Here is a 24,093-nt window from a genome sequence, read left to right as displayed (position 1 = left end):
TGTAAACTTTGGGAATTATTGAAATCATAAAGTTTCATACCAGGAGTCAAACTAGGCATTTCAATTCTCTCTTAAATGAATATATATATTTTTTGCTTTCTAACGTTTGATCATTCATTATTTAAGAGTAAAAGACTACAAAACACGTATAGTTTTGAGGTTCTAGTGGAGGCTTCACTTCCTTTATCTTATGTGACTTCTTGGATAACACTGTGCAGGACAGCCTGGTTACTTTATTGCACTTTCATCACCTTGTGAAGTTATGCTGGGTGTAATTAATTGACTTCTATAGGATATAAATCTATACTTTGATGCCTCATTTTACCATTCAGATTGAAACATATTTACATACCATGTTATGGAGAAAAAGTCCAGACAAAATTTGCTGAATATCCTTTCCTTGAATGTTTCTGGCCTCCATTCCATTTCTTTCAAGTCGACATTTTTTGCCACTATTTTTACATTTTGCATTTATTTCTCAATTGCTTACTCTCTGGGTTTAACCTCAGCATTATCAAGAAGTACTTTATCATATATCTTATGAATTAATTCAGTATCAGTGATAACCTAAATATATTTCGATATAATCATAATAATGCCTGCTTACTAGTCTCTTCTTATGCTCCAGGCACTGGTCTAAGTCTATGACAGATGTCATCATATAAGCCTTTTGATGTCTGGTGAGGTAGAGATTTATATGTGCTCCACTTTAACAGTGGGAAATCTAGGGTGCAGAGAAATAAAAACTAAGTCCACTGTTTCAATATCTACCCAGAAAGGCTCCAGAGTCCTGGCCTGAATTACTGCACTCTGGTCATTGGCGCACATTTACCTGAGTATCTTGGTTTCATGACGACAGTATTTGTATGAATAATTAAAACAAAGGTAGTATTAATATATAATTCTTTGTCAAACAAGATACTTGAGAAGCAAATAGGGGCAGGAGTAATAAGTAATTATGTTGATGCATCTGATGCGAATGTGCTCTTGAGGGAAAAATCTAAACATGTGCAGTCACTCAATTCCTGTGGCTGATGGGGCTGCCCATCACCAAAGTGCAGCTAGCTAATTTTCTATTTTGTTCTTTGTTAGTGTTTGTACATTGACCCTTCCATGTTGGCTCAGTATTTCTTTCAGTGAAATATTAAGTCAGAAGAGTAGGGACTATATTATTCTGGCTTAATAAGATCAAGGTAGGTGGGAATCATTTCTCAAATATCCTCAATTATACTGATTGATAATCAGTTTCTAACCTATAAGTAATGTCCTCAGGGCTCTAGTCCCTTACCTTTGCTAAATGCAAAGTGGATCTCCTAGGAATATGCCATTTTCTCGTGTTTTTAGAATATTTTTCTCAGAAAATACTGATATATGTACTATGAGAGCTTTTTTTTTTCCAAAAAATTATTTCCCTTCATTTACTAATTTTTAAAAATATTTCTTCCACTAGCATCATCCAGATATGACCAAGGAGATTTTTAAAAAATAATGCATAATTGACATTTAACTTTATATTAATTTCTGGTAAACAACATAACAATTCAGTGTTTGTATACGTGGTAAAATAATCTCCGCATTATGTCTGGTTAACGTCCATCACCTTATATAGTTATCCACCATTTTTTTCTTATGATGAGAACTTGTAAGATCTACTTTCTTACTTTCAAATATGCAATACGTTACTATTAACTGTAGTCACTATGCTATAAATTCCATCCCCATGACGTATTTACGTTAAACTGAAGTTTGTATCATTTGAGCCCCTTCTACCATTTCTCCCACTGCTCCCCACTCCCCACCTATGAAACCACCAATCTATTCTCTGAATCTGTGAAACTGGGTTTCTTTTGGTTGGTTGTTTTTTGTTTTATAGAGTTCACATAAAAGTGAGATCATACAGTGTTTGTCTTTCTCTGTTTAACTTATTTCACAGCGTTTTGAGCAACGTCTTTCTCTCTTTCATCTGAGCCAGTAAACCCTGTCTTCTGATACTATAGGCTCAGTATACAGGATGCAGTCTCCATGGTAGACAGATGCCATCATAGGCAGGGGTGTTGATTGAGGCTCAGGGTAGATAAAGTTTGATGGAAAGCTAATACCCTCTTAAACAGTGCATTATCATACACGGTGACCATAGCTCACATGAGAAGCTCTGTCCTGTTTTCTTCTTTTTCATGAGCTAAGTTCACCTCCCAGTAGTTCTCTTGGAATTTGACTAAGCTTTGCTTGGGTCTGGAAACTATTTCATTTTTAATAATCACCATATTGTTTTTCCCTTATTCCAGTCTAACACAAATATTAAATATTTACCAATGCCAACCTATTCAGATTGACTAAGTCCTGCTTTAAGTGTTTAACTTTCACAGAGGATTTTATTTGTGCAAAAGATGAAAAAATGAATAAAATTTGAGTATGTGAGTCTGCAGTTGATATGTGTGTGTGCACATGCGCACTTGGATTTTATTTTTTGTGTGTTCGTGTGTGTTTGCAGGATGTTTTATTACTGAGTGTTCCTCAGCCAGGCCTGCTAATGATTTCTAGGGCCATCATTCTAGAACAAAAACTGTATCTCCTAAATGACTGTAGGGTAGTCCCTTCAAATGCTGACTGTATTGGCTGTTTATGTCTAACATTTCGGTGAAAGAGAGAACTCTATCATGACATTTCCCATCCACCTCCTACCTTCTGCCAGAATATATGCAGACATACAATGAAAATAGGTGAGGCACCAAACATTTTCATACTTACCCTTTAAGCTGTAAGTTATTTCATGGTATCTCTTGACAGTCTATTTGAGCATATTCTTAATGAGACACAGGCTGAACAGGAGTATGCTAGTGGAGACCTGAATGCCAGGTTTTCTCAGGAAACTACCTCAGCTAGAAATTCCCTGGAAATATCCATAGCCCTCCTATATCATATACCATACCATATGCTTTCTATACCATAGAACATCTTCTATTAAGAGGTTCTCTGCCATTTTATATCAGGAATGCATGTTCTCCTCTGGCTAGCTAAAATAAAGTAATGCCTATTTTAAAGGGCTGGGTATATCAGGCTATTGAGTGATCAGGGGTAGGTAATCTTCTAAACTCATTGGTCAGGAAAACATATTTGGCACCAAATACTGTGGCTTGTTAATTTATGTATTCTACGCATAACAAGGATCATTAGACTCAACAAACAAAAGAGTCCTTGGAGACGCAGGTTTGAAAGTCACCAAGGAATAATAATATAAAGTTTTGACAGTGAACCTGACAGAATGAGGACAGTGCCCTTATGGACAAGAAAGTGCAAGAATGATATTAAATACACTGTGATGGTGTGGCTAATATAATCAAACAATAAAATGTTTAATTTTTTTCTTGTATTTTCTAAAGCAATGAAACTGGCAGATAAAAGCTTTCTCTACTTTCCTTATGTAACTCATGAGTATTATGAAGGAGAATGCGAAGGTAAAAAGACAAATAATGACATAGAGATTACTATTGTAAAATATCTTATAAAAATATTGTCAGAGTTTTTCTCACTCAAACATAAGTACAGAAGTAACTTGCAAAACACTGTTGTAATCTACCGTTTTCATGCAGCCTGTTATGGGTGTCTGTACTTAGTAACATATGGAGATTTACAGCAGTTTTTAATGACTGTATTTATATAATTTTATTATCTCTTTTATAATAATTACCACCAGTTTGGAAATGTATGTTGTTTACATTTCTTTTTTTATAATGCAAAATACTATCTAAATGTTTTATATAAATATATTTGCACACATGACTGCATAAACTCCAGACAATTGCTCTATGAGAAATTCTTAGTTGTAGGTAGACAACTTTGTAAATTTGTATGGCTTTGATATAGATTTGTCATCAAATGAATTAAAAGCATATGTAGTCCCAATCTAGGAAAAGAAATCATTAGTCATGAATGTAGTTGGGTGGATAATCTTAATACATTGTCTTAGAAAAAGACTCAGCATCTTTTTTTTTTTTTATTATTTTCCCACTGTACAGCAAGGGGGTCAGGTCATCCTTAGATGTATACATTGCAGTTACAGTTTTTTTCCCCACCCTTTCTTCTGTTGCGACATGAGTATCTAGACATAGTTCTCCATGCTATTCAGCAGGATCTCCTTATAAATCTATTCTAGGTTGTGTCTGATAAGCCCAAGCTCCCGATCCCTCCCACTCCCTCCCCCTCCCATCAGGCAACCACAAGTCTCTTCTCCAAGTCCATGATTTTCTTTTCTGAGGAGATGTTCATTTGTGCTGGATATTAGATTCCAGTTATAAGTGATATCATATGGTATTTGTCTTTGTCTTTCTGGCTCATTTCACTCAGCATGAGATTCTCTAGTTCCATCCATGTTGCTGCAAATGGCATGATGTCATCCTTTTTTATGGCTGAGTAGTATTCCATTGTGTATATATACCACATCTTCCGAATCCAATCATCTGTCGATGGACATTTGGATTGTTTCCATGTCCTGGCTATTGTGAATAGGGTTGCAATGAACATGCGGGTGCATGTGTCTCTTTTAAGTAGAGCTTTGTCCGGATAGATGCCCAAGAGTGGGATTGCAGGAAGACTCAGCATCTTTCTTTGTACTAGAGAGAGTTCTCTGCAACTGCACAAATATGGAAGATCAGTAGACAGTTCGATTCATAATTTTGTTTTCCTCAGTTTACGGGGACATCAGGAGAGGATTCTGGGGAGAATTGCTTCCCATAAGCATTAGAGATGTCAGAGAATAGTGAATGAAGAAACTCCATTCCTATTGCAGTAAACACTTGAGAGGCTGCCTGAGACCTTAAGCAAAAAGCTAGGAAAGTGCACCACAGCAGGAACTCCTCAGCTTAATTTTTCACTCCCAGAAACACTCAGCAAGTGAATGTGTCCCAGTGATTATCTGGGTAAAAAAAAAAAAAAAATTAGGAAGAAATGTGCTTTTGATGTGGCCTTTAAAGGCCTGAGTTCCACAGCAGGGTTTCTAGAAGCCGTCGTCTGCTGTTTTCCAGCAGCAGCGAGGATCATCCTCATTTCAATTACTTTAGATTTCTCCTTGGATGTCTGTGAACCTTCTCTTCAATCACTTTTTTCTGTAATGTCTAGTCTCCTAAAAAAAATCGCATGAAGGTAATCATGGTTCATAAAGCATAGAGTTGCAGAGGTTGCTGTTGTAATATTCATTATTACTTTATATATGTGTAACTATCCTGTCTGTACACCATTAGGATAGTTGTATTCTTGAAGATAGTTTTCTCCTGTTTTGGTTCCATTTTTATATTTTTCTCTGACTTAGGCATTTGAGCCTAAATGTATATCAACTTGCAAACAATGAAGATATGTAAACAAAGAAAGGTTTCAATATTAAAGTCATGGAGTTAATCCATGTTGAAGCCTTTTTTATATGCTGAGAAGTAAGCAAGAAAAATAGGAACATAAAATAATCCAAACGACTGCATTTTAATGACAGCTATAGACATTTCCTAAAGCCTTGTATTAGTTTTTTATTATTGTATAACCCATGCCGACCAACTTAGTTGTTTAAAACTGCATGCTTCCTTTTTTTTTTTTTTTTTTGTCTTTTTGCCTTTTCTAGGGCCGCTTCCCGCAGCATATGGAGGTTCCCAGGCTAGGGGTCTAATCAGAGCTGTAGCCACCGGCCTACGCCAGAACGGCCTACACTAGAGCCACAGCAATGCAGGATCCGAGCCGTGTCTGCAACCTACACCATAGCTGACGGCAACGCAGGATCCTTAATCCACTGAGCGAGGCCAGGGATCAAACCTGCAACCTCATGGTTCCTAGTCAGATTCGTTAACCACTGAGCCACGATGGGAACTCCCAAAACTGCATGCTTCTTATCTCATAGTTTCCGTGCATCGGGATTCCAGGCACAGCTTTCCTCCGTCTTCTGCTTAGGATCTTTAAACAAGGTGTGAGCTGTGTTGTGTTTTCATCTGGAGGCTTAACTGAGAAAGGGTTTGCTTTCAGGTTCATTCAGGTCATTGTGAGAATTTATTTCATTATACTTGTAGGCTTGAATCTTTGTTCCATAATCATGGTGCATCTATCCATATATTTAGATCCTAAAAATAATTTTCAACAGTATTCACTGGGTTGCATTAGAGAGGCCTTAAGTATCCTTTGTTGTTTTTTTGCCCTTAAGTATTCAGTATGATTTTATGCTATATTTTAATTAACTTTCTGATTATTGCATTTTATTGACCTTGTGTCTCTTAAATTTATTAAAATATTTATGGCAGTATTTTTGAGTAGATTTTTGAGAATTTTCTATATAAATAGCAGTTCAATGAGGATAAAGTCAGTGTTGTTTCTTTCCCATCTGGACTTTTTTCTTGCATTATTACATTGATTAGAAGCTCCAGTACAATAATGAATAGAAGTGGTGAAATTAGACATTCCTGTCTTGCTACTGATTTTAGAGGGAAAGAATTTGGTAATTTCCCTATTAAAGCAATGTAAACTCTATGCTGTATGTGTCAACTGTAAGCCTTCATCTTAATAAGTTCTCTGACTTTGATGTGTACAATGGTAAATTTTATTTTACTTTTGAAACAGAAATGTCTAATATCTACTTTAAACACCTAGGGCAAAGTTGTTTTTTTAACTTTACAAAAAACGTTAGAGTTAGTATATGAGCTTTTTTATTAAAATAGTTAAAATTTCCAGCAGAATTTAATAAGAACTAGCCTCAAGTAAGTTTTATCTCAGATAGTCTCTTCAGGTTAATGTGGCTTTGTCCAAAAACGAAAGTCTGCTTGTATGTGAATGCAGGGCAGGATGCACTTGTGTGGACTCAGCCAAACAGCACTTATGTGACCCCCTACAAACTTTAGAGACAATGTCTTATGACACCTCAAATAATTGAGCGAAATGATGGGCAGTAGTACCTGCAGCAGAACCAGCTGTATCGTGGTTTCTCAATAAATATGGCCTACCTAGACTTCAGTGGCTTTAGGGCGTGTATTCCTGGGGCTTAATTTTGAATCGTACATATACAACTTGGGAGTTGTAAATAAGTCCATTTTTTTCAGGGCAGGTTGAGGTGAGAGTCCAGATTCATAGGAATTCAGAAGCTGAACAAAATTTCCTGTAAAATGGCAAGGCATTTGTTCTCCATTTGTTATAAAATACTGTTGTGTTTTATATATAGGATTGTGAAGAGGAAGGGAGTAATAGATTAATTTTGAACTTCAAATGCACAAGCATTTCAAATAATGTCATATTTTCAGGTAATGCATTTTTTTGTTATTTCTCAATGAATTTATTACATTTAGAGTTGTACAGTGATCATCACAATCCAATTGTATAGGATTTCCATCCCACACCACCACTGCATCTCCCCACCCCCCAAAGGGTCTCCTTTGGAAACCGTAAGTTTTTCAAAGTCTGTGGGTCAGTATCTGTTCTGCAAAGAAGTTCATTGTGCCCTTTTTTTCAGATTCTGTGTGTCAGTGATAGCATTCGATGTTGGTGTCTCATTGTCTGACTTCACTTAGCATGATAACTTTTAGGTCCATCCATGTTGCTAGAAATGCTGGTGTTTCGTTCCTTTTAATGACTGAGTAATATTCCATAGTGTATATGTACCATATTCTTTGTCCACTCCTCTGTCAATGGACATTTAGGTTGTTTCTATGTTTTGGCTATTGAAAATAGTACTGCAGTTTGAGAACTATGTCTAGATACTCATGTTGCAACAGAACAAAGGGTGGGGGAAAAATGTAATTGTAATGTATACATGTAAGGATAACCTGACCCCCTTGCTGTACAGTGGGAAAATTAAAAAAAAAAAAAAAGAAAATAGTACTGCAGTGAACATCGGAGTACATGTGTCTTTGCGAGTCATGGTTTTCTCTGGATAGACGCCCAGGAGTGGGATTGCTGGATCAAATGGTAGTTCTATGTTTCATTTTCTGAGGAATCTCCGCACTGCTTTCCACAGTGGTTGCACCAATTTACAATCCCACCAACAGTGTACTAGGGTTCCTTTTTCTCTAGACCCTCTCCAGCACTTCTTGTTTGTAGACTTTTGGATGATGGCCATTCTGGCTGGTGTAAGGTGGTACCTCATGGTGGTTTTGATTGGCATTTCTCTAATAATGAGTGATGTTGAACATCTTTTCATGTGTATTTTGGCCATCTATATGTATTCTTTGGAGAACTGTCTGTTTAGATCTTCTGCCCATTTTTGGATGGGGTTGTTTGTTTTTTGGTATGGAGCTGCAGTAGGTGTTTATGAATTTTGGAGATGAATCCCTTGTCAGTGGATTCACTTGCAAAGATTTTCTCGCATTGTGTGGGTTGTCTTTTTGTGTTGTTGAGGGTTTCCTTTGCTGTGCAGAAACTTTGAAGTTTGATTAGGTCCCATTTGTTTATTTTTGTTTTTATTGTCAATAGTCTGATAGGTGGATCTGAGAAGATGTTGCTGCCGTTCATGTCAGGGAGTGTTTGGCCCATGTTTTCCTCTAAGAGTTTGATAGTGTCTGGTCTTACATCTAGGTCTTGAATCCATTTGGAGTTTATTTTTTGTGTATGGTGTTAGGGAGTGTTGTAATTTCATTCTTTTCCATGTGGCTGTCCAGGTTTCCCAGCACCACTTATTGAACAAGCTGTCCTTTCTCCTTTGTATATCCTTGGCTCCTTTGTCATAGATGAGTTGGCTGTAGGTGCATGGGTTGAATTCTGGGCTTTCTGTCCAGTTCCACTGATGTATATTTCTGTCTTTGTGCCAGTACCATGCAGTTTTGACGACTGTTGCATTGTAGCATAGCATGAAGTCTGGGAGCCTGATTCCTCCAGCTCCATTTTTCTTTTTCAGGATGTCTTTGGCTATTCTGGGTCTTGTGTGCTTCCAAACAAACTTGAAAATATTTTGTTTGAGTTCTGTGAAAAATGTCCTTGGTAATGTGATAGGGATTGCCTTGAATCTGTAGATTGCCTATACTCTGATCTCTCTTGGCAAAGACAGGGTTTTTTTCCCCCATGAAGTAAGATGAATATTTCATTATCTCTGACTCTTATGGATGATTGGCAACACTCTGTGGATAAATATAGTCCTTTATGAGCAAAGTTCAAACATGACTAAAGAATCTAATATGCATTGAAGTTTGGCAGAATACCTAACACAGGCAGCAGTGGGAATCATGTCCTTGGAGACAGGAAGAGGCAACAATTTTAAGGACTTATTCCTAGAGTAAAATAATAACTTTGTGATGAAAAGGTATTTTTGGATACTCTTGAACTCATAGGTAGCAAAGTGTTAAGGAAATACAACAAAGTTGCTTTAAGTCTATGTGTTCACTTGGAAAAAAATATATATACATATGTATTTGAAATTTGTGTGTATATATTTGTGTATATATATATATGTATGTATGTATCTATCTATATATATATAGTTTCTGTGCCAATAACTGTAAATATTTACATGGTGAAAATATAGGTTTGCATCATAATTTTTGCATTATGCTCTTTATGGAGAAAGCATTATTTAATGAAGTTTCTCATATTGAACTTGTTAAATTATATATTAAATATTTTATATAAGCGTCCTTTTTTCCCTTAGTTTATATTATCAGAAAGGGAATTCCTGAGGCAAAAGCCACTTACATTTTAGAACTTTGAGGTATATTGTCACACTTTACTTCCAATGTGTAATATCACTTGTATACACAGAAATGTTTTTGTCACTCATTGGCACACTTGGGACCATGGTACCTGAAGGAATTCCACCTTTGTTCCTTTCCTGAGTCTGAGTCAAGTAGAGAAGGAAAGTAGGCAAGTAAAGGTGGATTAAATTACCAAATTTATTACAGGGTTATTGAAATCATGGCTTCGAACATCCCAATAAGAGTATCTTGAGTTAGTCATAGCGATCAGATAGGCAGTGGTAGAAATCCAGATCCACTCCTGCATCTTGGGGACCCTTTTGCTGCAAGATTTCAGTTGGTTTGAAATCTGGTCTGTAGAACAACAACCATATGTGAGCAAAGGGAATAGAATGCATCTAGCGTATCATATTCCTATTCAAAATCCGTCCATCAGGGGAAGTATAGGGAGGAGGGAATTTAGGAGATTGCACAAATAGACTATTGAAAAAATGCCCATATCTTGGAAATAAAGGAGGAGAGGACCTGCCTGACCTTACAATCTAATTGTAGATATGCTCCTGGAAAACTATTTAATTATAGGTTATATATTTCTCTATAAGTTATAGATGTTTAAATAATTTAAATTGTTTAATTTAATATTATATATCTTACTGGTATCATTGTTCAAATTAATTAAAAATATTTTGCTGTCTTCATTGAAAAATTGCATGAATCATGTATTTTTTAATTTTGGAGGAATGAGTTTATAATAAAAAGCACCTCCAGTTGGAGAGAATATGCAGAGTAGGGACTCTATATTTCTTCCTAATATTTACCACATTCCTAATGTGTTTTCTAAACCAAATTGGCTTAAATTTCAGCCTGTAGTTATCAAAGCCATGGGGCTGTACCACTCAAGAGAGAGGATCAGTCTCCTTAAGAGAGTACAACATTCACTTTTCCAGTTTTCTTTTTTTCTTTTTTTTTCTTTTTGTCTTTTTGCCTTTTCTAGGGCCGCTCCCATGGCATATGGAGGTTCCCAGGCTGGGGGTCTAATTGGAGCTCTAGCCACCAGCCTACACCAGAGCCACAGCAATGCAGGATCCAAGCTGCATCTGCAACCTACACCACAGCTTACTGCAATGCCAGATCCTTAACCCACTGAGGGAGGCCACGGATTGAACCCGCAACCTCATGGTTCCTAGTTGGGTTCGTTAACCACTGAGCCACGACAGGAACTCCTCTTTTCCTTTGTTTTTGTCCATTTTCAAAATGTGAAAGTTCTAGCACCAGGGATCAAAGCCACACCAGAGCAGCCACCTGATCTACAACAGTGTCAATGCCAGATCTTTGACCCTCTATGTTACTAGGCAACACCTAGAAGGACACAGTTGAATGGCCCCCCTAAACCTATAACTGAAAATTAACCTCCTAATATTTTTACAGGAGAAAGTTCTTAGGTATGCTAACACAGGCCATCTAAGATCAAATGACACTGTAGTTACTCTGGTAATAAAACTTTGTATCTTAGAGATATTCTTAATATAGATTAAAAATCTTACAGTACACGGGTTCTTACACTATACAAACTCAGAGGCTTTAGAAAGTAGTTCTAGAATGTTAATTTGTGAAATAAAATTCTCTAGCCCTTATGCATTAAATATATAAAGAAGATGACAAAATGCTCCTCTCCAAATTTTAATCTTGCTTTTTCTATTTTGTCAGCAGCTTTACTGGGACACATAATTGATATACAAAAACACACATACATAATGTAGAAAGTGCTCTGAGTTTGTAACTATGCCTACCTCTGTGAAACCCTAACCACAACGGAAGTAATGTATGCGTCCATCACCTTTATTTTTAAGTAGAGTGTAGTTGATGTTTGGATAGAATTTGGATTTTTTTTTTCCAAAAATTAAATCCTGAATTGGCATTTTCTATTATTTTTTTTCTCTTTTTTTTTTTGTCTTTTTTTCTTTTGAGGGCCACATCTGCGGCATGTGGAGGTTCCCAGGATAGGGGTTGAATCGGAGCTGTAGCTGCCAGCCACAGCTGCAGCCCCCGCAACGTGGGATCCAAGCCGCATCTGCAACCTATACCACAGCTCAGTGCAATGCAGGGTCCTTAGCCCACTGAGCAAGGCCAGGGATGGAACCTGCATCCTCATGGACGCTAGTCAGATTCATTAACCACTGAGCCACTAAGGGAACTCCTGAATTGGCATTTTCTAAATTCAGCAATTCCTTAAAGGACTTAAAAGATGTGTGAATCTAGCTTGGCCACAAGTTTCTGAAGTAGTAATAAAACAATAAATATATTATGACACTCTCTTTATCCTTTATTCTAGCATGCAGACAAGTCATTAAAAATCCTCAAACTTTCTGGTAGTTCTTGAAAAATTCTAATTTTCCAGAAATATTTGTTGTTTTAAAAAATCTCAGAGTTCCCGTCGTGGCCCAGTGGTTAATGAATCCGGCTAGGAACGATGAGGTTGCAGGTTCGATCCCTGGCCTTGCTCAGTGGGTTAAGGATCTGGCGTTGCCGTGAGCTGTGGTGTAGGTTGCAGATTCGCCTCAGATCCTGCGTTGCTGTGGCTCTGGCGTAGGCCGGCAGCTGCAGCTCCGATTGGACCCCTAGCCTGGGAACCTCCATGTGCTAAGGGAGCAGCTCGAGAAATGGCAAAAAGACCAAATTATAAAAAAAAAAAATCTCCATTTACCTGAAAGTTGTTTTATTTATGCAGATGATATGCATTTAAATTTCCAGTGTTCTTCCTTACTTATGGCATCTTCAAGAATACACATGATTGTTTTTATTAGCTGTAAAAAGCAATCTATTATTATAATTATTTAGTGTAGGTATACTGTTGATGAATTTCCTAATTTTTTGTTTTCCTGGAAACGTCTGTTTCACTTTAATAATATATTGATATATATAACACAAGAAAAAGTGTAGTGACGGCACAGAATTAAGTTATACTGGTTACCTAATCTTTATAAATATATACAGGCAAACTGACCACCACGCAGATTAAGATCTAGACTATTAACAGTCATTAAGTTTAACTCTCTTTTACCCACTGTCAGTCAAGATTCTACCAAAGTAGCCACTATTCTAACTTCTGTTATTCTATATTACTCTGGCTTGTTTTCGAGTTTGATCTAAAAGAACTAATACCTTTGTATCCCTGGTCTTTTGTGAACATTTTTTGGAGTGTTTGTGACATCCAAAAACTCTTGGGATATAGCAATAGCTTATTCTTTTTTAATGCTGTATATTGACTCCACGTATAAACATGGCAAAGTTTATTTGTATTGCTGGTGATGTAAATTGAAATTGCCAGCTCTTGCTTATTTTCAGTAGTCTCAGTATGAAGATATTATATATTTTTTTTGTTTACATATGCATATAGTTCTGGTAGTAACATACCAAAGATTTTATTTGATAGTCATGTTTGTTTTTCAAAGTGCGTGTACCGATTACATTCCCGTGAGTAGTGTGTAAGAACTCCACATCTCATTTGGACTGTGTGTGGATGCCTGTATGTGTGTCTGCAGTCATATCTCATTTTCATGTGCTTATTTACCATTTGAACATTTTCTTTATGTGTTGTTCCTATTGAAGTTGTTTTGCTCATTTTCTTTGCATTTTAATTAGCATTATTGAAGTATAATTTAAAATAAGAAAATACACCCATTTTTAGTGTAAATTTTGAGAAATATTGAAAAATATATCCATTCAAGTACTTACCAAAATGCATATTACATGAAAGGTCTATTTCATCCCAAAACATTCCCTCATAATGTTTTGCAGACAGTACACTCAACAGACAGTATGTAACTAGACTTATTGTGGTGATCATGTCATCATGCATAAAAATATTGAGCCACTATGTTGTATGCTTGAAACTAATATTGTATGTCAATTATAATTCATTATGAAAGAATGACAGCTCTACACCCATATTGTAAAATATGTGAGAAAATCATCAAAAGGGAGAAAAAGGAATGAAGTAATTAGGATAGGTTCTGGGTAAAGGATTAAAAATGATGTATTGGGTTTGTCACAATGCAGTGATCAATAATTAGTTGCTAAGTATATGAACTGAAGGGAAAATGAAGGATTAAATGCCAGTGACGTCAACCTGATTGGTGTAAAAGCTAGGAAACTATAATATTGGTTATCAGCTTTATGGAAAAATAAGGTAGATGTGCATCTTTTGAGTGCCTTTATCAAGAGACACATTTTACTTTCTTAAAAATGGGTGTATTTTCTTATTTTAAATTATACTTCAATAATGCTTTCTTAAAAGAAATGCAATTTTTTTGAGTGAGTCCTGAAAGGCTAGTTTAACTTGCTTATTCCTCAGAGTATATATAAAAGGATTCAGCATTGGTGAAATGGAAGAAAGAAGCAATGCCACTCCTTTATTGAGATTTACCTCTTCTTTGGCAGATGGTTTGATGTAGATGAAGATGCAGCTGCCATAGGTGATGGAAACGACAATCATGTGGGAAGAACAGGTAGAAAAGGCTTTTTTTCTTTGTTGGGCAGAAGGGAATTTTAGAATCGTCCTTATGATGTATATGTAGGAGAGAACCACACCTACAAGAGTGATGATGAGAGTGAGCACAGCACAGGCTATAACCATCTGCTCAATCAACCAGGTGTCTGAGCATGAGATCTTCAAGAGACTAGGTACATCACAGCCAAAATGATCGATGAGATTGGAATCACAGAATTCCAGATGAAAACACAAGCTGAATGGAGGGAGGATAATCAGAAGTGCTGCCAGCCAACAGCAGACAACCATTGTTTTGCAGAGTTTGTTGCTCATGATTGTCATATAATGCAGGGGTTTGCAGATGGCCACATAGCGATCATATGCCATGGTTGCCAAGAGAAAGAACTCAGTTATCCCAAGGAGATCCGTACAAAATATTTGAGTGAGACATGCATTATAGGTAATTGTTCTGTCCCCAGGTGATATACTGTATAGGAATCTTGGAATGCAGGCAGTTGTAAATGAGATTTCTAAGAAAGAGAAATTTTGGAGGAAAAAATACATGGGGGTTTTAAGGTGGGGATCCAGCAAGGTTAGGGTGATGATGGTCAGATTTCCAGTTACACACAATATATAGGTGAGAAAGAGGAAAAGGAAAAGCAAAAGCTGCAGCTGAGGATCTTCTGTCAGTCCCAGAAGGATGAATGTTGTTATTGCAGTGTGGTTTCTCATTATTGACTCCTGGATTTTGCCAACCCTACATGTCAAGGTCGGAGAGATTTGAATGCAGAATTCAATGACACCGTCATCCAGTGATGAACACTCTCTTGTATATTTGACTCATCCAACATGCATGAGTTTTACTTGTGGATCCAAGGAATACCATTTCATATTTTACAGTGACTGAGCTCTCCGGTCTGTTTATACATAATGACAAGTAAAATTTTTATACCTTTTAGTTGTTGACTTAGAGTCTAACTGTCCCTTTAGTAAACTCGTAAATTTAATGTATAATGAATTAAGTATTTTTAGCTCCTACCCTGGGTTGTGGATTTTTTATTATATTACATTTATTTTTCATTTCCTATGTTGTAGCTACGTTTTAATTCGGCCAAATGCTTCCTTCAAATCTTAAGTAAAGTTTTTTAAAAAAATAAACTTCTATTTCATTTCTTTGCTTTAAAATTTGGGGATCATTAAAATCATAAATAAAATTTTAGAGCAGGACCCAAATAAGACATTGCAATCTCTTCAGTTCAATTTTTTGGCTTTCTAATGAGTCATTCATTTTAAGGGCAAAACATGTTTTGACTCAAAAACATCTGATTTGTCATTTTGCAGTTCTAGTTAAAGCTTCATTTCCTATATTTTGTGTTACCACTTTATAATACTATGCATTTATTATTATATAACATTTATTTTGCATTTCATATATTATAGCTTTTTTTTATTCTGCCAAATGTTTTATTTCAATACATAAGCAAAATAAAAAATATTGACCTCAGATTTCATTTCTTTGCTGTAAGTTTTGGGAATTATTAAAATCCTAACAAAGATTCATACCAGGGCCAAAACTAGGCATTTCAGTTATCTCTTAAACAATTTTTTTTTTGCTTTCTATTGTTTGATCATTCATTGTAAGGGTAAAAGACTACAAAACGTACAGTTTTGAGGTTCTAGATTCTTCGTGTATCTTATGTTACTTCTTGGATAACACTGTGCAGTACAACCTGGTTACTTTATTGCACTTTCATCACCTTGTGAGGTTTTGCTTATTATAACGAAGTAACTTCTGAAGGATATAAAAGCTATACTTGGATGCTTCATTTAACCACTCATACTGAAACATATTTACACACCATATTATGGAGAAAAAGTCAAGAAAAAAGTTGCTGATTAGACTTTCCATGAAACTCTTTCCTCCATTGGCATTTCTTTCAAGTCCACATTTTTGCCTCTGTTTTTTTTTTTTTTTTGCATTTTTTTTCTCAATCACTTACTCTCTGGGTTTCAACCTCACCATTCTTGATAACACTTGATCATGTATGCTTTGAATTCATTCAGTGTAAGTCATAATATAAATATATTTCAATATAATTATAATAATGCCTGCTTACTAGTCCCTTCATATGGTCCAGGCACTGGTTAAGTCTATCATAGACATCATCCGTATAAGCCTTATGATATCCTGTGAGATTTATATGTGCTCCACTTTTAACTGATTGTAGGATAGTACCTTCAAGTGCTAATTGTATTGGTTTTTTTAAGTCTAACACTTTGCTTAAAGAGAAAAATCTATCATGACATTTCCCATCCACCTGCTACCTTCTGCCAGAATGCACACATACAAACCATTAAAATAAGTAAGGCACCAAACATTGTCATACTTACCATTTAAGCTCTAAGTTATCTCATGGCATCTCTTGACAGTTTATTTGAACATACTTTATTTATTTTATTTTATTTTTTTATTTTTAGGGCTGCACCTGCAGCATGTGGAGATTCCCATGCTAGGGGTCCAATCAGAGCTACAGCTGCTGACCTATACCACAGCCACAGCAACACCAGATCCGAGCCTTGTCTGCAACCTACACCACAGCTCACAGCAACACTGGATCCTTAAACCACTGGGCCAGGCCAGGGGTTGAACCTGCAACCTCATGGTTCCTGGTCAGATTCATTTCCACTGTGCCACATCGGGAACTCCTGAACATACTCTTAAACAGAGTGAACAGGAATATGCCAGTGGAGACCTGAATGCCACGTTTTCTCAGGAAACTACCTCAGCTAGAAATTCCCTGGAGACACCCAGAGCCTCCTATATCATATACCATTTCATATACTTCCTATACCACAGAACTTCTTCTGGAAGAGGTACTTTGTCATTTTACACTAGGCGTATACGTTCTTGTCTTGGCTTGGTAGCTGAAATAAAGTAATGCCTATTTTAAAGGGCTGGGAGTATATGATAGGCTATTGACAGATCAGGGATTGTTCATATTCTAAAATCATTGGTCAGGAAAACATATTTGGCACCAAATATTGTGGCTTGTTAATTTATGTATTCTACCCATAACAAGGATCATTAGCGTCAACAAACAAAAGTCCTTGGAGACCCAGGTTTGAAAGACACCAAGGAATATTAATATAAAGTTTTGAAAGTGAACCTGACAGCAGTGTGGACAGTGCTCTTAATGACAAGAAAGTGCAAGAATAATATTAGATACAGTGTGATGATGCTGGCTAATATAAATCCAGCAATAAAATGTTTAATTTTTTTTCCTGTATCTTCTAAGGCAATGACATTGGTATTGATAAACGCTTTCTTTACTTTCCTTATGTAACTCATAGATTTTATGAAAAAAATGTGAAGGTCAAAAGGAAAAAAATGACTTAGAGATTACCATTGTAAATTGCGTTATAAAAGAAGTTTCAGAGGTTGACTCACTCAAACTTAAGAGCAGAAGTAAACTTGCAAACACTGTTGTAATCTACCATTTCATCCAGCCTGTTATGGTGTCTTTAATTATTAACACATGGAGATTTATAGCAGTTTTAATGACTTCCTTTATAAAATTATAACCTCTCTATGATAATAATTACCACCAGTTTGGAAACTTAGGTTGTGTACATTTCTGTTTGTATAATAAGAAATACTACTCTAAAGGTTTTATATAAATATCTTTGACATATGACTGCTTATACTCCAGACAGTTCCTCTATGAAAAATTCTTAGTTGTAGGTAGACAAGTTTTTCTATTTGTATGGCTTTTGATTTCTCATCTGATGTATTAAAAGTATATGTCACCCCAATCCAGGAAAAGAAGTTATTAGTATGAATGTGATGGGTGGCTAACCTTAATGCATTGTCTTAGAAAAAGACTCAGCATCTTTCTTTGTACTAGAGAGGGTTTTCTGCAACTACGCAAATACAGAGATCAGTCGACAGTTCAATTCATAATTTAGTTTTCCTCAGTTTAAGGGGACATCAGGAGAGGGTTCTGGGGAGAATTGGTTCTCATAAGGATTAGAGATGTCAGAGAATAAGGAATTAAGAAACCACCTTCACTGCTGCCGTAAACTCTTGAGAGGCTGAGTGAGACCTTAAACAAAAAGCTGGGAAAGTGCACCACAGTAGGAACTCCTCAGGTTAATTTTTCTCTCCAAGAAACACTCAGCCAGTGAATGTGTCCCAGTCATAATCTGGGTAGAGAAAATTAGAAAAGAAGAGCTGTCCCGTGCTTTTGATGTGGGCATCTCCAAAGGCCTAGAATACATGACATTGTTTCTACAAGACTTCGTCTGCTGTTTTCTGGCAGCAGTGAGGATCATCCTCATTCAGTTGCTTTAAATTCCTCCCTGGATGTCTGTGAATCTTATCTTTAATCACCTTTTTTTCTGTAATGTATAGTCTATTCTAAAAAATCATATGATCAGAATCGTGGTTCATAAAGCCTACAGTTGCAGAGGTTGCTTTTGTAATATTCATTATTACTTTATGTATGTTTATCCTATCTGTACACTCTTAGGGTGATTATAAACATAAAGATTGTTTCCTCCTGTTTTGTGCACATTATAGTTTCCCCAACTTAAAAAGTTGAGCCTAAATGTATATCAGCTTTCAAACCATGAAGATATGAATACAAAGAGAAATTTCAATATTATTAGCAAATTCATGTTGAAGCCCATTTTTACATGCTGAGAAATAAGGGAAAAAATAGGAACCTAGCATACTCCAAACAATTGCATTTTAATGAAAGCAGTAAACATTTCCTAAAGTCTTGCATTAGGTTTTTATGACTACATCACTTTTTATGACTACATCACCAACTTAGTGGTTTAAAACTGCACACTTATTATCTCATAGTTTCTGTGCATCAGGATTCAAGGCACAGCTTTACTGGGTCTTCTGCTTAGGCTCTTTAATCAAGGTGTGAACTGTATTGTATTCTCATGTGGAGGGTTAGCTGAGAAGGGATTTGCTTCCACGTTCATTCAGGTTGTTGTGAGAATTTATTTGATTATACTTGTAGGCCTGAATCTTTGTTCCATAATCATGGTGCATCTATCCATTTGACAGTTTTGTGACTTTTTTTCCATCTGGACTTTTTTTCTTGCCTTATTATATTGGTTAGAAGTTCCAGTAGAATATTGAATAGATGTGGCGAAATTAGACATTCATATCTTGATCTTAGAGGAGAAGAATTCATTAATTCACCATTGAATATGAGGTAAACTCTGTGTTATGTATGTCTGCTTTAAACCGTCATTTTAATGTGTCATCTGACTTTGAGTATATAATGTTCAGTTTAATTTTAATTTTTTAATGGCTGCCCCTCTGCTATATGGACGTTCCCAGCCAGGGATTAAATCTGAGCTATGGCTGCAACCTACATCACCGCTACTGCAACATCGGATCCCTTAACTCAGTGTACTGGGCTGGGGATTGAACCCATGTCTTCTCAGCAACCCTAGTCATTGCAGTCAGATTCTTAACCCACTGTGCCTCAATGGAACTCCCTTATTTCAATTTGAAAACAGAAATTTCCAACATATACTTTAAATACCTTGTACATAAAGGGTTTTTTAAAAAACATTAGACAAATTATAAGAATTAATAAATGTACTCTTTTTAAAAAATAGTTACAGTTTCCAGCAGGATATAATTAGAAGTAGTCTCCAATAATTTTTATCTTGGATGGCCTCTTCATGTTAAGGTGGCTTTGTCCAAAATTAAAAGGCTGCTTGTATGTGAATGCAGGGCAGGATGCTCTTGTGATGACTCAGCAAGATAGCACTTATGAGACACTATGCAAACTCGACAGTATCATACATTTATGGCCCCCAAAATAGTTTAGCACATTGATGGGCAGGCCAAGGAGATGGCCTTACCTGGACTTCAGTTGCCATAGCGAGTATATTCATATTGCTTGATTTTAATTATACATATGCAACTTTGGGAGTTGTAAGTCTAGTAAGTGTGTTTTTTTCAGGGAAGGTGGAGGCGAGAGTCCAAATTTATAGAAATTGGTCGGCTGAATAAAATTTCCTGTTAAAAGGCCAGCAATTGAATTCTCTATTTGCTATAAAACAGTGTTACAGTTCTACCTTTAGCTGTAATTATGAGCTCTAGGTGGATAGAATAGGCAGTTTCCCAAGACCTCATCCTTAGAAATTCTCTTTTGAAGCCCATTCAGGGACAAAGGGGAAGATTTCAGAAGGATGGACAAGTTGAATTCTTTCAGCTATCCAAGTGTGAGAGCTATGCCTGGAGTCATCTGGGGAGATGAAGAGAATGTTATTTGCATAGCAACCTACCTCTCATTATTTTTTCCCAAATGATCCAAAATTGTAAAAATGGCGAAGTAAACTCTACAGTAGGGGTTTGCAAACTTTTTTCAGGAAAAGGCCAGTTAGTAAACATTTTCAGCTTTGGGAACCATGAGGTCTTTTTTAAACTACTTCACTCTGCCGTTAAAAGCAGCTATAGACAGTGTACAAATGAGTGGGAATGAATGTGTTCCAAGAAAACTTTATTTATACGAACAAGTGATGTGTGTATGTGTAACTGAATCACTTTGTTGTATAGCAGGAAATATCACGACATTGTAAATCAACTACACTTCAAGAAAACTTTAAAAAATGAAAAAACTAAAAAGAACTGGTGGTGGATAGATCTTACTCTCAGGCCTTAATTTTTTGATTTTTGATCTACAATGTGGTCCTGACTGCTAAGGTACTTCTAGGTGACTTTCCCAAGTATTCAGCGGGAGGCCTGTGGTGGAAGAGATGTTGACAAGGTCTCCTTATATTGGCTGGGCCCAAACTCCTGCCCCTCAGAATGCTCAACCTCCAGTATCTCTGTTGACCTCTCAGCCTTATCACTGGTGAGCATAGACTACCCTTGCCCCAGTGTCTTCAGCCAATCACTCAGGCAAGGGTATATGGGGAACTTTGCCCAGATCCTGGTATAATGTAGCCATCACTGGCAGATTCTAACCACTTCAGCCGACCTGTTGTCTTCCAGCCGACCTGATGTTTTCCAGCTGACCTCAGTGAGACAGTCATGTTGAGCTTCGTCTCTAGCTCATAGGATGGGCTGAGCCACTGCTAACTGTGGTCTTAGAGGTACTGAATTTCTCTTTCTTTTGAGCTGCTTGTCAAAAGTTTCCTCATATAGGTGATTTAGTTTCATGATATAAGGGAGAAAACCAGTGGTCTCACACTGGTTATTCTGACAGAGCTGGAAACAAAAGCACTTTTGTTTTTAACGTTGTTTATTGTTTTGTTTCCATGAGTGCTTGCATGCTGTTGTCATGCAGGTGTGGTTTCAAGTTCTCTCCTGTTTCTTGATATTAATCTGCTAAATATTCCAGCTCTTGTATCTTTTTCATATCATATTTGTTTCTATATTCCAGGTATTTATTTTCTTATTGTTTTACAATATCTTTTTAAAATTTATTATTTTTATTAAGGCATAGTTGATTTACACACACACACATATATTCTTTTTCTCACACTATCTTCCATCAGTATCTTTTAATTTTACTTGTCATGCTTTGAGTACCTTTATTTTGTATTTTGTCATACTAGTACCTTAAAACAAATATGAAATATTTCTTCCTATATTGAAAATGTTTTAGTATATTTACATATGCAAATTAAAGGAGTTCATCGAAACTCTTCCAAAAATTTCTTAGAAATCATTGGTACCATATTTAACAAGTTATGCAGTTTCTTTTGGCTAATATTGGAAAGGCTTATTGTGAGATGAAGGGTGATTTTGTTTCTTGGAAATAAATTCTCATCTTCTTGTAATGATATAAATTATTTTGGTTTTGAGAGAGAGGATTTGTTCCATGTAGTTTCACAAATCAAGATATGAAGGATTCATAAGAAGTGTCCTCTTACTGAACTAGTTAGGGTCTTTGGAAAAAATATTAAGCAATAAATCTATCATTTTCATTTGATTCAGCTTGCTCTTGTGTAATGTAAATGCAATTTTTTTGATCGTGTCATTGAAAGCTTGTTTCACTTGCTTGTTCCTCAAAGTATAAATAAAGGGGTTCAACAATGGAGCAATAGATGTAGTGAGCACAGATGCTCCTTTGTTAATGTCCACCTCTTCTTTGGCTGAAGGCTCGATATAGATAAAAATACAGCTGCCGTAGGTAATGGAAACAACAATCATGTGAGAAGAACACGTGGAGAAAGCCTTCTTTCTTTGTGAAGCAGAAGGAAATCTGAGAATTGTCCTGATGATACATCTGTATGAACGAACAACACCTATCAGTGTAATGATGAATGTCACGACTGCACAGATTATAACCATCTGTTCTATGAACCATGTATCTGAGCATGAGATCTTAAAGAGAGGGGATGCATCACAGCCAAAATGATCAATGGCGTTGGAGTCACAGAATTCCAGCTGGAGGCCCACACTGAGTGGTGTGATGATGATCATCAACCCAGAGGTCCAGCAGCAGAGGATAAGGATGGTGCAGACTCTGCCGTTCATGATGCTCATGTAATGCAGGGGTTTGCAGATGGCCACACAGTGGTCATAGGACACGGCGGCCAGGAGAAAAAACTCGGTGGCTCCAAAGAGTCCAATAAAAAATATTTGACTGGCACAGGCATTATAAGTCATGATGTTGTCCCCACTTGATATACTGTACAGGAATCTGGGGATACAGACTGTTGTGAATGAGATTTCTAAGAAGGAGAAGTTTCAAAGAAAAAAATACATAGGCGTTTTAAGATGAGAATCTGTGAGTGCAAGAATGATAATGGTCAGGTTCCCAGTAACGCTCAGCACGTAGGTAAGAAATAAGAAGATAAAAATCAGAACTTGTAGCTCTGGGTCCTCTGTAAGTCCCACCAAGATGAATGTTGTTATGACCGTGTGATTTCTCATTATTACCTTCGGTGTTCTAGGCGATCTGTGTGTAAAAAGTCAAAGAGAAACTACACAGAAGAAAGGAAATAATGAGTCAGAAATTGGTGAAATAGAAAACAGAAAAAACAAGAGAGATGATTACTAGAATCCAAAGCTGATTCTTGGAGAGGATGACTAACATGGATAAACTGTGATGGAGACTGATCTGGAAAAAAGAGAAAAGATGAAATTTATCAGGAATGTGAGATTATCCATCATTACATATTATACATTACATATTATAATATGATAATAATATGATAATAATATACATTACATATTATACATACATCATTACAGATTATTAAAAACATTAAATACATCATACAGATACTAAAAAGATTAAAATGGAATATTTTGGAAAGCTCTGCAAAGTAGATTTGGCCATTTAAGTGAATGAACTATGTCCATGAAAAACATTATCTACTTAAGCGAATTCAAGATGAAACATCTAACCAGTGTAGCCCTATCTCCAGTATTAAAGTCAACAAATGCATACTTAAATCATCCCGCAAAGAGAACTACAGCCTCAGATGGCTGAATTGTAGATTTCTACCAAACATTTAAATCAAGCGGAAAAATCCAGTTATATACAAATCCTTTCATACAGTTGTTGAAAGCAAAAATTTAACATTATCTGATGGAATTTCCAGTGTGCATAGACAAGTTAGAAATGACAACCAAAATAAAAATGGGAAGACTAAAGGATATCCATTTTTTTTCTTAGATTCTACCCCCCAGTGGTAAAGTATTGTTTCCACATGGCTTGTGAAATGTTCAGTGTGTATACTGTAATTCATAGGCCACACACACTTTCAAGAAATGATATAGTCAAAAACATTGAATTCCAAAGACCATGCCATTAAAATGAAGCTTTGAAAAAATAATAAAATCTCTGGGTGAGCATATATATTCCTTTTTTATCTTTATGCCCTGTCTACTTGTCTTCTCTATCTCCTTCTCTTCATTACTAAGGCTGCTGAAATCTAGCTTCTTTATCCACAAATCCACGAATCCACTCTCAC

The 24,093-nt window shown here is 36.3% G+C and overlaps 2 protein-coding genes and 2 pseudogenes across 2 annotated transcripts in view; 1 reads left to right on the top strand and 3 right to left on the bottom strand.

Annotated features, from left to right (window-relative positions):
* LOC110258130 (olfactory receptor 6C3-like) overlaps nucleotides 1-24,093 on the top strand; it is a 225,952-nt gene that overhangs the window by 111,708 nt on the left and 90,151 nt on the right. The window lies entirely within an intron of this gene.
* Nucleotides 13,918-14,862, bottom strand: LOC110258555 (olfactory receptor 6C68-like; annotated as a pseudogene).
* LOC100737179 (olfactory receptor 6C76-like) overlaps nucleotides 13,928-24,093 on the bottom strand; it is a 59,332-nt gene continuing 49,166 nt past the window's right edge. The window contains exon 2 of the mRNA XM_084955912.1: nucleotides 13,928-14,072. The gene's annotated coding sequence lies outside the window, so the exon portion shown is untranslated. The remainder of the gene's footprint in view (nucleotides 14,073-24,093) is intronic.
* Nucleotides 22,046-23,047, bottom strand: LOC110255256 (olfactory receptor 6C2-like; annotated as a pseudogene).

The sequence above is a fragment of the Sus scrofa genome, chromosome 5 (genome assembly GCF_054392235.1).
Source record: "Sus scrofa isolate SSC_HxYL_T2T_F1_AM1 chromosome 5, Sscrofa_HxYL_maternal_Yorkshire_Landrace_v2.0, whole genome shotgun sequence".
Taxonomy (NCBI): Eukaryota; Metazoa; Chordata; class Mammalia; order Artiodactyla; family Suidae; genus Sus; species Sus scrofa.
The sequence above is the reverse complement of the archived record's forward strand: the minus strand, read 5'-3'. Positions and strand labels throughout refer to the sequence as shown.